Source organism: Bombus flavifrons, chromosome 9 (genome assembly GCF_040668555.2).
Source record: "Bombus flavifrons isolate JBK064 chromosome 9, iyBomFlav1_principal, whole genome shotgun sequence".
Lineage (NCBI taxonomy): Eukaryota > Metazoa > Arthropoda > Insecta > Hymenoptera > Apidae > Bombus > Bombus flavifrons.
In genome coordinates, this window is record NC_138450.1 from 10152609 (window position 1) to 10172987 (window position 20379).

Genomic DNA, 20379 nt, shown 5'->3' on the forward strand with positions numbered 1-20379 from the left:
GTACCTTATTTTTTAGATTCTAGACACAAGATAGATTCTTCGAATTACTTTCGATCTAAAAGAATCGGCCTAGCTCAAAATAATACACCTCTGGCATATTAACCACGATTCTTGGGTACCTTCACAGTACATTGAACCATTGATTCCAATAGAACAAGTTAATTAATGATCCGAACGTAGATCTACTTATCAAGCTACTTTCAGCTTTTCTAATCAAAAAGAGTACCTTTTGTAAAATTTATGCAAGAAAATCGATTGAACTTTATTTGAAGAACTTCAATCTGTAAGTGTTTCGTATTAGTGTCCCTAGATATACGACAAAGTTACCAAAAAGTATCCTTCCGTTGGTAGAACTGAATCAATACCAGCCGTCTCTCCTCTAGTGGAGTCTGCGCGGCGCGATTCGATCAGCTTTGCCGATGTTTCACTATCCAAGACTGATTTTTGTACTTTTTTTGAATATTTCATCCTGTTTCAAAGATGTCAATGGATTGCACTAAACTGCTTCCTCTAGAACTTTAGCAGATACGAAAAATTGTATGGGTTAAAACGTAATTATCCTTGCTATCATCGTATGTTCAATCCAAACAGTTACTTTCAACATACGCAAAATGAATAGAATTCAAAGGATATATATATATATATATATATATATATATATATATATATATATAACTTTCAATAGCTAGTAAATATTTACACTACATGGATGTATGCTAAACTGATCCTAACCGAAAATGGAAACTGAAAAATATAGCGGTGCGAAGTTTTCAAGAATCATAACGGAATTTCTCTTCCTGTCCGAAAAACTTGAAACGAAATTAGGAAGATCATCGAAAATAAATGGCTGGCAAAAAAAAGGCAAATGTGTAACATAAATTAAAAGAACCGCTATAAGGAAGGGTAGGTACAGTTCGGTCGGTAGGTGGGAACCGCAGAATCGACCGTGGCGCGCTTCGCCTCGCTGGGGATAGTGTGGTGTCTCTGGCGTCGCGATGCGCGAATGCTCGCAGACCTTCTCATTCTCGTACCGTAGTCCGTCTCGTGAGCTTCGAGGCGACGTTACGTGTTGTGTACCGCGTTACCTGGCTTGTTGTTTCCGTGTCCGTGTTTCCTCGGTGTGCCACAGTGTTCATATATCCCTCGTCTTGCGCATATCGGTGTTACTTTTCGAAATATTTCAGTCGGATATCGTGTACTGTCGCGGAGACAGATCGCGGCGACACGTCGCGTACGTATCGGCAATAACGTGACGGAACGATGCACGGGTTTCTGCAACGAGATGACGTTTGATCCACTCGAGGCTGTTGTTCAAGCCGGAAACGTTCTTCTCATTGGCAGCAGAGGCTGGATCAAACGATAGAGTTACTCGCGCGAACAGTGAACAATCCGGCTATCGTGGAACGACAACGTGACACGCTCGTCACATATATACATATGTACATGTATATATAGAGCTGCTCTCGCTCGGTGATTGTGTTCGCTTGTTGGTCATCAGTGTCGTGTGATAATTTTCGTGAAGCTGTGATTCGCGTAGCGGGAACCGAGAAACAGTGTCGTGGCGACGAAGCATTTATGCAAATCAAGCACGAATCGTTCAGCAACAGTCGACAAGAGTATCGAAAACATAGCTTCGATCTACCCTTCGACATTGGAATCTCGTGGATCGCGTGCTTCGTGCAACCATACCCCGCTTCCTCGTGTGTATATGTGTTGTATAGTGCAGACACGGCGGAGCTAGCATCGTGAGCATCTGAAGGTGAGTCTGAGACAACAAAGTGATTCTACATTTGTGGTGGTAGATTCGATAGCCTACTAGGTGCGCAGGTTAATTAGCAGAAACGCCCGATCGCTCGTACGGTATTCGGAGTAGTACTTGGTACACGGTAAGAATGTTTCGGAATTGATCGTCCGCCCCGCGGTCTCTCTAATGCAATCGGATCGCTGACAGTGATGGATTCGGCCTCGGAGACTCGTTCGCGTTCAAGTTTCGGCGCGTCTGCGTGAAACTGATTTTGCTGGGCCGCTTGAGATTCGAGAATTATGCCTATACATCGAACGGTCTTACCATCGATATTTTTTACCATTCGCTCTTGCGACTCTTTGATCAGATGTCTACTCATTACTTCTAGAGCGGTTATCAGAATTTTTTTGATTGTTTGTCGTTCTATACACATACACGTGTATACAGTGTGTTTCAAATAAAGAGGGATTTAGTCCGAGCGCCTATGATATTTTATCATATACTCGATCAGTTAATCATATTCTACACGTGTTTTTTACAGGGGATAAACCGAAAATCATATTTTACCAGTTTTCAACACGATAGTATATTATATCTGGTAATATTTCCATTTATCATCGGTCCCGCGATCGCAACCCATACAAGCTCTATTCCAGATCTCATCCCCTTTGGCGTCGTATTTTCGATCCAGCTCGGTCGAAAATAAATTTCGCACGGTCTGCGAAGCTATGGTATCGCGCGATGTTTATTTATCGGGCTATTATGCGGTATTTAAATGGAAGGGGAAGAAGGCGAGCTTTCGTAATTCCTTCGGAAAATGTATCGACACCCAGACCTCTCCCTCCCTCCTTCCCTGCCCCCTTTCCCCTTGTATAAATGTGTGAGTTCGTCGGCGGTTCCGGTTGCACGCGCGACAATGTATTAGCCCCGGGTTCCATCAATAATTTGCATAAACCGGCAGGGAAATTTACGTGTAACGCGGCGGAGGTGGCGGTGGTGGCGCGATGTTCCTCGCGAACTCGAAAGTGGATTACAAGTTACGGCCGGCCGATTTATGCGGCCATTACACGCCTGTAAGGTCTTAATTACTCGCGCCGGAAACTTTTCGACGTGAAGAATTTCGATGTCGCTTACTTGGTAAAGCGGGAAGAAAGAAAGTACGAAGTGGATGCTTTCGGTATGCGACAAGGCAGACGCTCGAAGCTAGCGTTCAATGGTCGAACGATATTACTTATTGTATTGTTACCAGTTGCAAAAATTGTTGCTAGCAATTGTTAGCTTTCCCGATATTAGATTCGTGCAAGTGAATTGAATCTCGCTATTTACATTTTATAGATATGTGTAGTTTATGGTGCATGTTGCATCGGCAAATTTTGTTAACTAGATTCGGGGAAATACAACCGTATTTCTGTGTAACTACACACATAAGAGGAGTTCGACTTAGATTCCTTGTGCTGTATAGTCGAATCGAAACGCGAAATCGAGTCGAATTCGATGCAGCATCGTCTACTGAAAATTTAGTCAGACATTCGATTGGTAGAGATGTACCGAATGTCATAGTCGCAAGCTCGAACCAGGATTCTCCGAAATTGCAACGTTTCGTTATAAAACACGGTAGTATTTTTCCGTGTAGGTTTGTCCAAAATTCATTCAGTTTAGTTTATATCGCTGATTCGGATTCCATTACATGCTTTAATTTATAATCAATGTTATGTGAAATATTGAACAATTGCTATGAAGCTTGGAATAATTGGTAGCGAAACGTTTAATATCTCATATTTGATTGATGCATGATTCATTCTGATTAATCATTCAAGTGTATCAATACTTCGTATCGATATCGAGAACTCCACGATCGAGGTATTAAACTTATACTCTGCTTATGATTCGCCTCATTAGAACGTGAAACATCCTAAATTAAAAGTCGACTACGTCGAGCATTCGATGGGAAGTTGCAAGTTTTCATCCGAGTTATAAATGTATGCCAAACATTTGTCGACAAATATACACAACGATTTGTCCGTTTCGGAACGTTAACATCTGAAAATGTGAGAAACGTCAACCACTGCAGTTGTTCAGGACACAGTTTAAGAATCTCTCGAATTTATCGTAGAAGACATTCCTTTGAAAACACGAAATACGCATGGATTCGATACAGTTTTTTATTTGGATATTCAGCCACATACTTGATCGACGAGATACGGCGCATGGTCTCGACAAATATTTATATTTTTGTGGTTGCTTATATTTGCATACCGGATGAATCTCTGTTACAACAAACATGGTTACATATGCCCGAATTGAAATCCATTAATTTACCCAATGTAATGTAATATTTAAAAGACATATTTAATATTCCATATACATTGGAAGGGTTACCGAAATGAAATGATACGTTCAGAATATTCGTAATTGCACATGGAATTATTTTAATTACATTATTCAACAGTTGATATCACTAATGTATTTCTATGCGTATGTAGATACACATAGAACTCGATAAACACTATGTTCTCGAAAAATAGAAAGTAATATCGGGAATCTTGTTAAACCGCACAGTAAGCTGATTCCTATACGGTTTGATTCGTTCGTTTAAAAATTCGCAGTAATTCGCTTGTTTTTAACGGTAGTACCAAAACCAGCAAAAACGTCGCTTGAGACGTCAATTTAGATAAAACGTAGGACAAATATCGGCACGATATATCGGGGGAATATTCCCACTGGTATATCCCAACCGTTCGCTATCAGAACTGGATATTGATACAGACGCAATATCTTTCGAGGGGTAGTGTATTGGGCCGGAAAGTTAAGTCTCGCGTTCACGCTGGCTGGTATTAGATCAAACAAAACAAAGGGGATGTTGAATCAATATCGGAGCGGAGGCGGCAATGAAAGGAACAAGCCTGGGGTATGATTATGTGGCGAGAAGCAATCCGTTTCAGGAGAACGAAGTCGTGAAGCAGCCATCAAAGAAAGGTTAGAGAGAGCAAAGTCAAAGAGGCAGTTCGTCTTCGGTCTTGTCGTTGAGACGCATGCTCGTGTCTCGATTCTACGAGACGTAGGAACTCGAGTTACTCGAGTCATCGTTGGAGAGACGCATTTCATCAAAACTTGCGGTTTGTGTGTATACCAACCTATGGTAAGCTTTATTCAGTTCGTAGTTTAGAAGGATTCGAGGATCTTGGAATTTAAACGCACAATGGAATATAAATGAAGTTATGCGAATCGAATAACGAATATGAAGTACAGGATGAATTGGTAGAGTTTTGTTGAATTTCGCTGAAAGTTTGACTGGCAGACTCGGTTATTTGGTTATTGAAGTATCGCGATAATTAAGCACATAATTAGTAATAACACTTTTGAAAATCGTCATGAAAGGGTACTCGATGTTTCGGCAATCGAAGCAGAAAGAATCTTCAGAAGCTGCAGTAGCAGGAAATGCAATTAGAGTTCTCAAAGTGGATAATACGCCGCAATTAGAACTTTCAACTAACTGCAATATTCAGTCACGAAGCACTTGATGACTACACCGCTTCAACCTTAGAGTCCTCGATAATTGTACATCTCTATCGGTAGACCACTAGACCATCGAATCCCTCTACAATCGATAAACCTCGCGATTAGAATACTCAAGCCAGCATCAAGATACCAGTTAATCCTTCCGTTAAGTACCGTATTTCCTCGTTTTTAATCATATTTTGTGTCTGTTCGAGCGGAATGTCACTTAAATCGATGCATATCTACATGTAAGCTTCGCTACTCGAACACTTCTTGTTCCATCGATGTCTCAACGATAGATATTGAAATCTGCTCTTCTAGGTTGCCTGTTTTCTAAAGTTTAACATACACCGGAGAATATTGCGGCACTTTCCCAACGAGATCCCCGATAGAAGGGATCGTAAGCATTCGAAGCACGTAATCCATGCTCCACCGTGTGTCGTCGAAGATAAATGAGCCGTTCTCTATACGTAGACAGGAGAAATTTTGTTCTATCGTCGAAATCGCCATTGGACTCACGCCATCATTTACGACGATTAAACGGGCGGGTTCAACGTGATCATCGCGTACGATCGCAAAAGCTATTAAAATGAACATTGTGTATGAACGAACTGGTAGTATCAAAAGTTGAGAAATTTTGTCGAAACTCGTCTGAAATCGTGAAATTTCGATTTCGAATCATGGAAGCATCATATCGAGCATTTAAATTCAAATCGATAGGACGATTTCTCACCAATGTTTAAAGTGCTGGATTCGATTCAAATCGAACTCGATCAAGTTCTACTGTGCGAAACGAATCGGCAGACAAAGAGTTGAGTACAGTCGGTAATTTTTCACCTTTCGCTACCACTACCAAATCGGAATGAAAGTTTATGACCTCGTCGTTGGTTCCCCGGTCGCTTTAAAATTTCAACGCTATGGGCCATTCCCCTGTTCCTCTGTTTTTCTATTTTTCTCGCCATACCTGTCGCTATCTCGTCTCTCGCTTTCCGCGTGGCGAGAGATTATTTTTACTGTTCCATCGATCGTAACTCGCCGCCAACCGGTTAGTGGAAGATCGTTCTCGTGATTTCGATGTGCTCCCTCGATCGTGGAATCCATTCTACCCATTTTGGTTAATAGACAACGATGCCCAAAACGAATATAACGTTTTCAAAAGTACTTTATATTACTATATACAAACGGAATAACGATTTCAAGCGAATAATTTCCTGCTGTGCTGGATTTACGAAACAAATTTCATACTTCTGACACATGGAATGTGTAAAAATCTCGTAGTTTATCGTCGTCGTAATTAAAATCTCTTCTCTCTGGAAAATTGCATTTCTCAAAGCTTCATCATTCGTGAGTTGTCGATAAACGTCGAAAAACATTTGGTCCCTAAATGTTCATGCAACAATCAGAGTAAAACAATTCTAGGAACGGACGGGAGGAGAGTAGATGGGTTTTGCTACAGTGTTTTGCCAAGTTCGATCGGCCAGAAATCGTCAGAGCTTTCAGCGGTCGTGTTCACGATATGTTGCTTAAACGGTGATCTAAAGTTAGACCGTAAAACGAAACATTTTTCACCGGGAGACGAAGAGAGAAAGAGCGATGGTGCCACGTCATTTCGTGCATTTTGCGTTTGGCCAGTTGCCATGTTAGCTGGAAGTCACGAATAGAACTATCGCGTGTCACGACCGATGGAAATTAAATCGTAAAATTTTCGGCACTGCATCGATCTTATGGTCTTTGTGTTTCGATCGCTGACCCTCGAATTCCGTAGTGGAGAACCTGGAACAGTTTTGAGGCTCTTCCGTGCGACAAACTTTTCTTGAACGCGGGTCATCGAGCTCCGGCAAAGTCCTCTTGCAGCTTTCGAAGCACCCCACCAAATAAGCTTTCGAGCAATCCGGCAACTTTTTCTATAAATCAGCGATCGTCTCTCATAGAGACTACAGAACTGGATGGAACATTTAATCCAGCACATCTTGCACCAATGTCGAGACGTTTCACGAATTTTCCATTGAATAGACGAATTCTATAGACCTTTCGAAAGAAATGGAAAAGTTTGACGTCTACAATTTTTCCGGTTGCTATTCTAGTTTATCTTCTAGTAATATTTCAAAAGTTTTCATAGATTGATAAATATCGAGTACTCCCAGAGTTTCATGTTTCTTCGTAGAAATCTGGTGTCGTAAACGAATAAAGGTTCGAATTCGATGTTGATCTCTGATAAAGTGGTGATTTCCGAAACAGAGTGCAGTCGATATATCGTGCTCAGTTTTGTGTGCTAAAAAAATAGATGCCGTCTAATTTGTCTTTTCTTCTCTGTACGAGAGAATAGGAAAAGTCATTGTTCGCTCGTTCTCTACTATGTCAATTGAAAATAATAGACGTCTGGTGGAAACCGAATCCACGTGGCTCTTTAATATCTTCGATTTTAAGGGAAGATCCATTGATAAGAAGATCCATTTCGACCTTTCGAGTCGGATATTTTGGAAAAAGAAACGAATCGAGAGATAGTTACACGTGACTGCTTGCAGAGAGAATTATTATTCGAGTTAAGTTGCTGTTAGTTAAAATCACCGGGCGTCTCTACTACGGAAAGGGGTAGCAAACATAGCGTGGCAGTAGAAGTAGCCAGGTGGAGTGTAGAGTATATGGTTAAAGTGAAAGATCACCAGGAACGTTTTCAAATGCCTTTGATATAGAAGATAACTCAGAATTCGTCTCTCAGGTGGCATCGATCGTTCGGCTCCTTTCGCTTTTGGCAAGTGATCCGAGAAGTAAATTGCCTTAAGTGGGCGATAACGCTCCTCGTCGGTGAAGAGACTAAGATACGGCTGTTGCATAGAATGTACAATGTACATACACATATAGCAGAGAAAGACAGGAAGAGGATGAACACGTAACCGGTAGCTTCCTATCTATATACATCTCTCACAGCCACATGGATTTTCAGTTCGCGAGCGGTTCGACGAGCTGGCTGATGCCTTTGTGCTTAGCCCTGGTCTACGTGCACACGAACGAGCACGAACACGCGGCCTGGAACACGTTGATGAGTTCTTCGCCGTGCAATAACACGTTCCTGTCCTCCCACCAACCTCTATCCCCCATCCGACACTCGAGCTTCCACTTGTTCCTGCTGTTCTTGCTCCGGCCGCGAAATGTCTGCCGTCGCATATATGCAGTAATGTCCAGGAGATACTCGACATATCTGCGTGACGTCTCGAGGGTGCAGATGTCGCATCAGGGCATTAGCATCGGCCTCAAGATACTCCGGTGATTTTCGAGAACATCTCGGAAATGTCCTCGATCCTATCTTCTACGAGTAGACGGAAACAGAGAGAGAATGAGCGAGACAGCGAAACAGGGAGTATTCTGATGCCGATGAATTCTGATGGACCGCGTGTTTGCGCAATCTCTAGTCATTGATATTTACGATGGAATTGTTTCTCTGTCGTGATGTTAGGGATGGAGAGGATGCTGGTGCACGCTCGAGATACATACTCGAGCTTCAAGTTCGACCACCTTGATTCTTCAAAGTAGAACACGAGATTCTCCGTGCAATTCTATTAATTCTTCGTTTTGAAATTTGATCTATGCTCGCGGATTCCGCTGTACAAGATTTTACGACAAAACAACGGGCAGGAATTTGCGACATCCACTAATTTCCAATGCATCATCCGGGAAGAAAGAAAGGCCGGTCGGTGTTCCTTTAGGTGTGTCGCGTCATCCCGCAATTTTTCCAAGCCTTTGTGCCATAGGGATTTCCGCGACAAAAGCAATAAATCCAGCGTCTATCCGCCATGCGGAACTGACCTGGCGTGCCGCGTCTGCGTACACGTAGTAAGCTCCTTTCGGACCAATCCCTGGGAACGGGCATTTCAACACAATGCGTCCGTCCTCGTCTTGCATCAAGCAACGGCATAGAAGGGACTGTCGTCTCTCTTTCTGTGATGATTGTTGCGCGACTGGATCTTTGTGAACTCGGCCGAAACTCTACGGCGACGTTTCTACTAACAAATTTTGTCAGCGAAAGGAAGATGAATTATACCTTCCAGGGGAATACCTGTCAACCGTGGCTTCTTAAGATGCAAATTGCTCGTTGCAGTGGGCAGTTTGGAATTGGAAAACGTGTAGATGATAAACCAGCTGGGAGGAGTTGGCATCTGCTTAATTAAGAAGATTTCTTACAAATTTACATCTATCGACTAGATAAAATACATTTTTTTCGCCAAGGATTACTACAATATATACGTGCGAATGAAAGATCCTTTGGAGCATGGATAATCGCAGGGAAATTAATCCTTTGAGAGCGAACGTGTTTCACTACATAGAACATTCGCAGGCTGCTGTCTTTGATTAAAGGAAATGAATAAGTAGGGGATGCATTGATTCGAGTATTCGGTACAGACTGAGTTTCCGAAATGCTCAGTGCTTCGTGTTAATTACACGCAAGGAATGCTCGAATACGCTACCCCTGAGCATAATTTAATAGTCATCATGCAGCTGATTAACAGCCCTCGCTAATCAGTGATTCCGCCTGTCGACCAACGTAACAATTTTTTACCATGTTCAAGATATCTATTTCCAACTAGGTAATGACATTAGCATCGATGCGTTATAGATTATAACGGTACGAATTAATTATAGTACCTAATATGTTATATCGCTTTTGTCCGTCTTCCTGTTTGGAACAAGCGCGCGCTGGTTGTTAAAAGCTGTACACAAATTTATTCGCCAGCGGAATTAGCGCTAATTGAATACGGATCATGGAACGGCGTTTAACGTCATTAAACGATTACCAGCACATACGCGTCTGTGCGGAGGTTTGAGGGTCCTACGATCGCGAGATCGACTGTATGAACGACGTGCGAATATCTACTTTTGCATAATCCCCGTCGCGCCGCCTGTCCCTTCACTTAGACCATCGAATATGTATGAGGGAATAACAGGGAAAATGAATTCGCCAATGTTTACGAGCCTCCCCGTCGTCTTTACGATGTCGTGACCGCGCACTCTAACGAATTACCAAATTCTCGGTGAATATTAACGCTTGAATATTGTTAGAGGGGAGTTGTGCCCACTGACCTACCTGTCGTATTATTTTTTAGAGTAATGCATTATCGAAAAGAAAGATAAAAAGATAGTTAAGTATGAGGGCAAAGGAAATATGTTAAGGAATCCACCTCTAAAATCCTATTCGCAATTTCCTCGCATCAAACAGTTACTAGGCTCAGCCAGGGGTTACAACTTAAACAGCTTTCCGCAAGGATTTCGAGCGTGTTGTGAAGAATTCAGCTGGCAAAAACATCTTACCTTTGCACTTGGAGGGATCAACGGGGTGGTATTATAAGAAATGATGTCGTAGGTGTACCGCGCTATAGAATATCGCCGAGATAATTCCTTTATCAGTATTCTACCTGAAACGTCGGGACAGATCGACTTCTGTCGTTGGCAGCTTCGTTCTCCGGCAAGCGCATACCGCTTACCAGAGATGGGATTCCACCGCCTTCCATAGAAGTGTTATAATAGTAAAATTAACGCCCCAGCTGCGGTTTGCCGAGGATGTCTAGAATGCGCGTGATTTGCGGTCGAATAATGCATACGGTCGTCGATTCCTTGCGTATATCGCTTATTGCTTCAGCGTAGATTTAACTTCAAAGAAACTGTCGATGGAAATATTATTATCCCTTAATTGCGTCATGGTGCCTTTTTTATAAACAGACTGAGAGCTCATAGTGTGCTGAAAGTCGATATTATTATCGCATCTTCAAGCGAATGGTTCTATGAAAAAGGCGTACTTTTTAATAGAAGTATCACCTATGATCTTTATCAAGGGTGCGAAGCTTGCTCTAAGATGGCAGGTTATGAGCAGTAATCGATGCCGAATTTCCCTAGTTTTGGTCGAGAAACAGTTTAGATGAAAAATTGCACATTCAAAATTCAGAAATTGAATCGTTTTCGTTCCACTACAACCGAACTGAAAGGGCAATTCAACGCGCGGTAGAGCGGTTTGAAGGCTACTCGGTTTTCGCTTTTCTGAACTCGAAAACGCATATAATGATCCATGAAACAAGTGGCGAATAATCTTACCACAAACGAGGAGCGGTTGAACGAGACGCACGCACGCATCATGGCGGACTCGTTTAAATTTAAATCGTCAGGTTTCCGGTGGCAGGCAGCCGGGATCGACCATAATGCGAAATACGTGGTGACGGTGAACCGCGATAAACGGGACAGCCGAATTCTCTCGGGACGTAAAATCGAAACTTGAATCTATCGAGATCTGTGTCGAAAGTTGAACGTGTACACGGCAGGAAGTTTAGCATGCAAAAGTTCTGCTTTGGTTTTTTCGCAACACTGATTAACACCAATGTATATAAAGATACAATTGTTTGGCAATTAGTTTATGGGGCAGCACGATGGAGATATCGTGCAGTTTTTATCGATGACTAGTTTTTGGTAGTTTCAGACTCAAAGCTGGATTTAATAGGCAGCTTATATCTGTTCCTGGCGTTCGTACGGTTTTCCCGTATTATTGTTTTTGTCAGATTTTTCTCTTCGACATGAACACCTGCAACGTAGTTTCTGATTCTCGTTTCTGCTACCTGAACAACCGATAAAATTATTTAAACGGACGAATATGTACTTGTGCGTTGGATCGATGCAGATTTCGTATTCGTTCCGTTTGCTTTACGCGCTATAATGTGCTATATGTACTATCTTAAGTATTTCGATCGACGCGTAACACACTTGCAGGTGAAACAGCGGTGTAACGTTGCACTCTATCATATGATTTATATTTAAGAGGAGAGAATGATGCGCTCTTTAAACGAACCTCGTACGAAGCGTTGTATTATTACACTTCCGAAAACAAACCTTCGATATCATCGTCTGTCTACGTTAAACAAATATTATCCAACATTCGCGTTTATTGTACGTTTTAGTTCAATCAGCAATTCAATCTGTAACTTTGCCCGTTTCTTCGATTACTTTGAGAGAAAACGAACTGGTCCGTCAACTTTCCAACTCGCGATGATCACAGGAGCATAAAGCCGTGATACCTGGTTCGGCAATTTTGTAAGAAGACCAGCCATAGATGGCGGTAAATCATTCACACTACAATTAGTCCGCTCCAACGCGCCAGCTTTGCTTCAAATTTAGTAGCCCGAACAGAGAAGTCTCTGTAATTAGCCAGTTCGCTTTTTCCCTTTTCCTTCTCTCTTTCTCTCTGCCTTGCTACTGCCGCTACATCTCCTCCTTCTTCCTCCTTGTTTGGCTAGTGGACTCTGTTTGTTTGTGGCCTGAAAAACCTCCACAGGCAGACGTGTAAACGACATTAGGAGAGTTCACAGGCTGAGTTTCGTCGATGCTCTGGCCAGCTAGAGCACCCGTTTGATGCAAACTTTACGGAAGAGCGGATCTGCGGTCGGTTGCGCGGCGGCCAAGTTCGCTCACGGAGCTACCCGTTGGAGAATCATCAGGAGAGTTCGCATTCCTCGATCGTGTCTCCGCTTTAATCGCCAAAGCAATGATTAGTTAGGCATAAGTCCCTGACTCGGCTCCGACCGTCTTGTTCCCTGACCAACGTTTACGTAACACGGTCCAGGTAATCCTTGGAGTTTGTGTCCAGACCACCGTTCCATGCGACTGAAGAAGATGGTAATGTATACTGCGTAATGCATAAGACGATAAGTTTGATTAGTACGAGAATAGAATAGGAGAGACTTTAATCGTATCGCGAAGGATACTTAACGTAAGGGGCCATGTAAGAGATTTATTTATTAAATAAAACGATCACGAATTACTCGTCTACTGCGAAACATTCGTTCTAAAAATATTTCTACAGAGTAGCGTAATTCGAATAACTTCTACTGTCAGTACATGAAATTTGCCAACCAAGTAAAATTCCAACTCGAGATAATTACGGCGTGCTTAGTAACGTGTTGCAGTACTTAGTTTCCGGATTAGTTAGCCGGTCCGGTGTAATTTAAACTCTGTAAGTCCGTGATGATTTACAAACCAAAAGTCACATTGTAACTGACGTAAAGATGAAAATGCCGTTTTCCAAAGTTCGTAGACTGTTTGCGTGATATAATTGTAAAGAGAAGCGGCTTGTTGGGATTTACACGAGTGCAACGCCATTGGGATCGCTGGGTGAGGTCGAATCCTAACGCCTCGACCCTGAGCTTAACCTTACGTAACATTCCCAGCGGCGTGTGACGATAAATCTTCGCAGGAGCATTAGTGGCCCCTTGTCCCGAGCTCCGCTACACACCTACATGGCCGTCCGTTTCCGGTCGGTTGCTCAATAGCTTTACGAGTTCATATTTCCATGTCGTTCCAGGATTACCGTCCGGAAGCTTTAGACCAAGACTGAGATTAAAGCGTAAGTTTGCATTATGCGATCAACTCGCGAGTTCCGTGCTCCAAAAGGGATAATGAAAAAAATGCCCGGCTAACGAAAGTAGAATGTTTGGGGTAAGAAGGTTGTCGGTGATGGATTGTTTGAGAATCATGGGAATTATGTGCTGGGCTCCCACGTTTTGAGCGACGCGTTTGATAGCAAAGAAAAATTGTTGGTCCCAGACGGATCGGTGTTACTTGAAATTGCGTTGTACGTACGATAACGTGCTATTTCTTTATATTTCTATTTTACCTGTCGTTGAAGATATTTTGTTAGATCTCTACGATTAAGTTACTCGGATTTACGACATGGACGTCAGATATTGCTATTTTTGAAAATTTCTAAATAATCATTACACCGTCTACTGGGTCTCGTCGAAGCTGGAAGTGGAGATTTTGAAATTATTTATGGCTGTCGAATTCGCACGTTCGCGAGCCGGATAATTTGTTAGGTTCTCGCTTCTGCACACTCGATAGTAACGACATGCCATAAACCGGTAGCCTGGTTTATCGGCACATCGGTAATCAGTAGACATGGAGTTTCCCCTTGGGCCTGATCCATACATCTATCTTATCTTAGGAATTAACTTAGTGAGCGGTTGCTCGTAGGTAATTATACAAAGTGATAAAAACGTTGTTAAACATCACGTTCAGTACATTGATAAAATTAGGAACACTTAGAAATGTTCAACATCTTTTTTAAATACTGGTATCGTCTAGATTCATCTATTTTCTGTCTGGCTCGTACAAATGTATTCCAGTCTTGATATATTCGAGTTTATTACCAATCTTATTACATAGTTGTTCTCACTCTTCATCAATTTCGCCATTGTTCGTATAACTTTATAAATGGCGATCGAGAACGAAGCTAAGAGTAGGAACCGCTGAGGTCAGTTACCGCAACGAAGATCGGTGATTTACGCTTCTAATCGAATCGCAATTACACGTGACGGGTGCAGTCTTCATCGTCTTGTACCTCTCTGTCAGCCCGCCTCTCCTACGTTCGCAGAAGTTATCGCGAAGAGCTATGTTCGTTTTAGGTACTTTATCACAGCGTGAAGCTAGGTTTGATCGATGCCAGCCACCATTTTTTGCGCTCCTCTGGAGTATCCAGCCGATTGTGTGCACGTCTAGTAGCGATTGTCCTCTTTCGTCATCGGAAATAGCGATTCTTCAGTTCGTGGACCACACTAGTCTGACAGCCGAATATATATGACGCTGCTTAATAAATCCAACGGACACGACGACTGTAATCTGCTCGTGGAACACGTAATCTGGTTTAACGTACCTACTCGCTCGATTTTCTCGCGTTGCTTGCTACCTTTTGTCTTTTGCTCGCGTATGTAATTCTGGAGTTATTCTTTTGTTTGAAAATGTCCAGGAATAGAATGTTCTCGGTGTTGATAAGAGTGATTTAAATCAGAGCATTATTTCGAATCGTTCTCTCATCTAATAACGATCAACGCAACACGAAATCTTTCCGACGAGAATGTCGTGCGATAACCCAGTTTTCTGAGGTGAATTATTGGATTATTCATGCATCACTAGCAACTGCAAACTTGAAGATCGTCGTGAATTAGAAGCAATATTGGGAGCGAAAATTGGATGAAGGCTAGGGACCAAACGTCGAACAGCCATGAGTTTTGTGATCGTACGCGGAGTCAAAGCAAGTGAATCTGTAACTCACTCGCCAGATACTCTAGATATTTCTCATATTTTTCGTGTCTTTCCTTCTTCTTTTCCGATACTTTCGCCAGCAGCTGGTCAGAATGATTTGCGAATTTCCATTCGCTGAAAAGTTCGAGCGGACAGATGCGCAGGGTAAACGTTCGTCGTTTGCCAAGTATTTTAATTCACCGCCGGATAGTTCTGGCATACCGACGCTCAGAATTCTTTCCCTTTGACCAGACGATCCGTGATTCGACGCCATCCCGACCTTTCGCCGTTTGCTGTATTTTCTAATTAACGCGAGAACTTGCATACTTGCTCGACTCTAGCAAAAGTAGGAATTGTGTGACAGAAAATCCACTGAGCTCGCGCTCTCGTTTCTTTTGCGGCAAACCGTTTGGAATCTCGTGCGTTTCACTTTCGTTTCTCGTTTACCCCCTTTGTACCGTCTGTACATTTGCCATCTCCCGTGTTTCTTCAGCGCAATTTTCCCACCTTAAACGCGGTTACCGATGTTTATTCCTTAGAGAGTTGATAATATAAACGGCGAGATGGATTACCGCGATAGCTAGGAAATTGGAACATTTATGTGCTTTTTATGAAGCTATGGAGTAAACTTCTTGTTCGAGTTATTAACTCGGCTGGTCGCGCGACGATTTGAACGTTTAATTAGAGCGAAAAAGAGCAAAAAACGGTGATGATTTCTGTGGAAGAAAAACGCTGGACTGTTAAAGCTTGATTTATTGACAATTATGATAATCATAAGCTTCTATATGTATTCTCCTGACAGTACAAGAACTGTTCCGATTACAAGGCGCAACGCGCGATCCGATCGATCGAACCGCACGATTTAACATCGCATTACACGTTTTGTTTGATCGGGTAACAAAGTTAGCTGGCCAGAAACACGTTGCACAAGCGAAGCGTGTTGCATCGGTGTTCCTTGCATCGGCCCTATCGCCCGACGATGATCCTCTTTGATAATAAGCGGCTATTTGCGCAGAAATTCATGGCTCTATCGGCAGCGAAAGGCCGAATCCTCGTTACGTATTCGCCGGAAATTTATTCGGGAGTCCGTGTAATTCTGGGATCAACTGGCGTGAATAATCGAGCGACACGAGACCGAGGGGGAGGGCGAGAGTTTTCTTTATTGGGGTGGTTACCGCTTGGCGGTGGATTTTCCCCCAAAATTGAAACCACCACTTCGTTAGAACGACCGGTTAGAGGAAGATATAGAAATGGAAATGCGAATTGAAATAGTAAGAATTCTTTAACCGGTGAGAAAGAACTTCGTGTTTGATCTTTCTGCTGGAAAATGACGTTAGTTTTTTTTTTCAGATATTACCATTGTATTTTGTAATATTACGTATGACGATCTTAAGGCAAAAATACAAAAATAGAATGGAATTATCGAGGAAACTTGTCGCCCTTATGGTCTTCCCTTAGTGTTTTCTTCTAATCGCGAAAGGACGCCGACTATCTTACCATAAACTGCGCGCGATATCGCAAATCGCATTAAGGCGGAGTGGTTCGCGGCCTCGCTTCATGCTCAAATGGCCAAATTGGATTTCGTTCTTAAGCTCCGAATTTCGTTAGGAGCAACGCTGAAATTGCGGAACCGCTCCTTGCACGAGCCGCGCCCATAATAAACGAGGTCCGCGCAAAACCCTCTCTTCCCCTGGCTTTTACGCCAGTGTTAAAAACGCTTCACGGCCGTATTATCGAATCCTAATACCTGGTGACGTGTTCCTGGCGTCGCTCGGGTTTTTGAATAAAATATCGCTTCGTGCGGTGTGGCTCATACATTTTAAATCCCATCGCTTTTCTGTAACGCGTCGCTGAGAAACGAGATTTTGGACCACGAAGACGTGGAAAACGCAGGCGAATTAAAAAAAAGAATCCTGTCGCGGAACTTGAATTTCGACGTTCTATTCCTCTGTTTGTGCGAAAGTTTACTTCATTTCCTATTTTACATCTCGCGACTCAAGCCGAGACATTCCTGCTTCTGGAATGCAAGCAAGGAACGTGAGTTGCTACATTCCTGTCCATCCAAAACGTCCTGAGATATACGTAACGTGTGGTTGAATCGCACTTTCTGTTTCCCCATTGTCACTGAAGATGAGCAAGTAATAGGGAAACTTGTCGACTGACACGTATATAGGAAATAATTTTCAATTGACACAGTCACGCTTTATCGGTGTAATAAAAACTAACGTTGGGCAAAGACAGATACGTGAGAAATTAGGTGCAGAGTGAATATTCCAATGTTTGTCTAATTAGTATCTGTTTGTACTACTGAGTATTTAGTAGAGTTTGCGTGCAAGCGTCTAGGTAGATAACGTTTGATCAATATCTAATTGTATTATATAATTCCTTACACGCTATGTGTACTTGTTAATCTATGTTTTCAACCATATTAACATAGAATTAACGTAATATTAATCGATGAATCGGAAAAGCTAATTAAATTTGCTTTATAGCGCATTAGTAGTGGTTACGGCATGCTAGAACGATAATGAGAGGAAACGGTACAGGAAACTCTAACTAATGCTACGTTTGATCGAAAAATTCCTTTCAATCGTGCAATAAATTTCGATGCCAGAAGCCAGCTAACGTTGCACGCGTTTTAAAGCCATTCTTCAAATGACATGGAACTGTTAAAACGAATTGAAAACAATTCCTTGTCGCTACAATTATTTTTAAGGCACAACGAGAAATATATTTTTCATTTGATGCTGCATCGGTGCAAAATGATTTTCCCGTCTTTTTTAACTCGAGATTCATCGTTATCGATTGGCCCGATTATAAATAACACGAACGTCCATCATCCTTCTAAAGCTTTTCACCAAAGCTGTCACGATCTTCGGGTTGAACCATGCGCCTTGTTCTATTCCGGCCGATTTTGAGCGGATAAAGAACATGCCTCGTACGAGTCGTTCCGCGACATGTCGCGGCTCGATGATTTATTACTAGAAGGCTCTGCGACCAATTGAATCGACAGTGCGTAGGTCAGGCGCTCGATCAATCTTCTTTTCCTTCTTGCGAGAGTTGCAGGGTAAACTCATTTGTAGTTTCGCGACGCTTCGATGCGGTGATCGATAAACTACTAGTTGACGGAAAGGAACTACATGCTTCGGAATGGTGGCAATGGGGACTAAAAAGTACAGCCGAGTAGTCATCGAAGAAGATGAAGAAGATCGAGTTTCCTACGAGCCATTTCTTCGACGCGCTAAAATCTCACTTTATTTAAAAGGAAAGTTAATTCCAAGACGCGAAGTAAACCAATTTTGTCTACCGGTACAAGATTGCGCTGCTCTTAGCGATGGTAGTTCTTACAAATACTTTTTGATATAAAAATTATCGGTCGCAGTGCTCGTCATATATCTCTTCTCGATTCCACCTACAGCTCTTGTTTCCTACCACATAGTTTTTGTTAGGAAAAATTAACGAGATCCCAAATTACCTTTGCGTAATTAGTAGCGCGTTACTCGTTGGGAGATTTTTACAGAGTCTATGGCAAAAATGAGAGAAAACGTTTGTAGTTTCTGACGAGTTTCGGGAACAAAAAGCTACGATGGAATTTTAAGAGCGTAGGTCTTCGAACTTCACTGCGTTTCGTATGTTGGTAGTCGACTCTTGAATCTTACAAAAACACGGAAATATCCGAAGTGACTCCAATCGGGGTAATGGCTGCAATTTGAACGGCATTCGGTCTAGCTATCCCCTTCTCTCTGATATTTCAACTGACCGGCTGCAAACAACAACAACGATTGCTATTCGGCCATTCGAAGATTAAAGGTCCTAATACTTCACCTCGGAAATTGTACCATACAAGACACGTGTGTTTATTTCGGCAAACTATGTAATGGTAGATCATAAGTTAACTCTGTTATTCTTGAAATGAAATACGAAATTGAAAATGAAAAACGATTTTTGAATACCTGCTGCAGGCAAATTAAAATTTCAAAACCTTCCTCTAGGCAATTGTGACCGTTTTCTCCTGATGTTCTTTTCCGATCGTTTCTTTCAAACAATTCTAAGGGAAATAAGTAAAATTTCCGGTTTAGCTGGCGTCGCGTCTCTCGCCCTCTGAACAATCATCGTGGAATCCGTGGAATCTAACGCGGATACAGGGAAGAGAGGACGCGAGCGATACCTCGGGCCTGGGCTACCTTAGATTCTACGTCTCCGTGTTAGACGCTCGGAGTAAATCGCTCGAATCTAATTTGCAATTCCTGACGCGTGACGGTCGGAGCTGATAGGAGAACCGACTGGTTGGAATACGCGAATGCGCCGCATCCAGGCCATTACGTGCCCCGGACGAAAGTCGAGGAAACGACTGGCCGCCTAAAAACAGAGCATCCTGCGCTTGTTCATCGCGAGCCAACGCCGGATCCGAAGCGACGACGCCGGATCTTCGTTGAAATTCAGCAACGGTTACGCTTGCAGCTCGTTCACGCGCGAATCAGCGCGATCAGCTCGCGCGTGTAGTCACGTAGAGAGAGATGGGGCGGGGTTTGGAAGTTGCTTTCGATCGAAGATAGGTTGATTCTTGTTTCCTCTTTTGTACAGCGTTGATGGAAATGTTAGTTGAGTGTGAGATTGAAATGAAAAATTGCAACGTAGCTTGGTCGGCTGTAAAAATATATCGAACGTCTATCGTGAATCAATTATGGTTAAATGATACCTTGCTATGGGTTTCATCCGTATCCTTTGAACTTTTACTTCCTGAAATGGAACAATTGCGTAACATTGTGGTGTCATGCGGTAACGGAAGCCCTTTCTACGGAGATCGTAGGTGCATAGAATTACTTGGAAAAGTCAAAGGATCGCAATAGATCTTTCTTAACAGTGTAAAAAATAGACTTACATTCTGCATGAATTGTAAAATAATAAATAACTTGGAGTAGCGCAAAGGTCGTTTAATTAATAGGTTGAATGCTGGAAATGCGTCACAATTGATTATCAGATATTAAGAAGATATCCCATGCATCAAAGTTTTTTAATTATTAAGGGAGATTGATGAGTCGTTGGTTTCACGAAAGTTCCATCCCACAGAAAAGTATCCTGTGGCT

The 20379-nt window shown here is 42.4% G+C and overlaps 1 protein-coding gene across 3 annotated transcripts in view; it reads left to right on the forward strand.

The window, feature by feature from the left end:
• Window positions 1–1026: 1026 nt before the first annotated feature.
• NLG-4 (neuroligin 4) overlaps window positions 1027–20379 on the forward strand; it is a 269045-nt gene continuing 249692 nt past the window's right edge. For all 3 annotated transcript variants that reach the window (XM_069120833.1, XM_069120835.1, XM_069120834.1), the window contains exon 1: window positions 1027–1759. The gene's annotated coding sequence lies outside the window, so the exon portion shown is untranslated. The remainder of the gene's footprint in view (window positions 1760–20379) is intronic.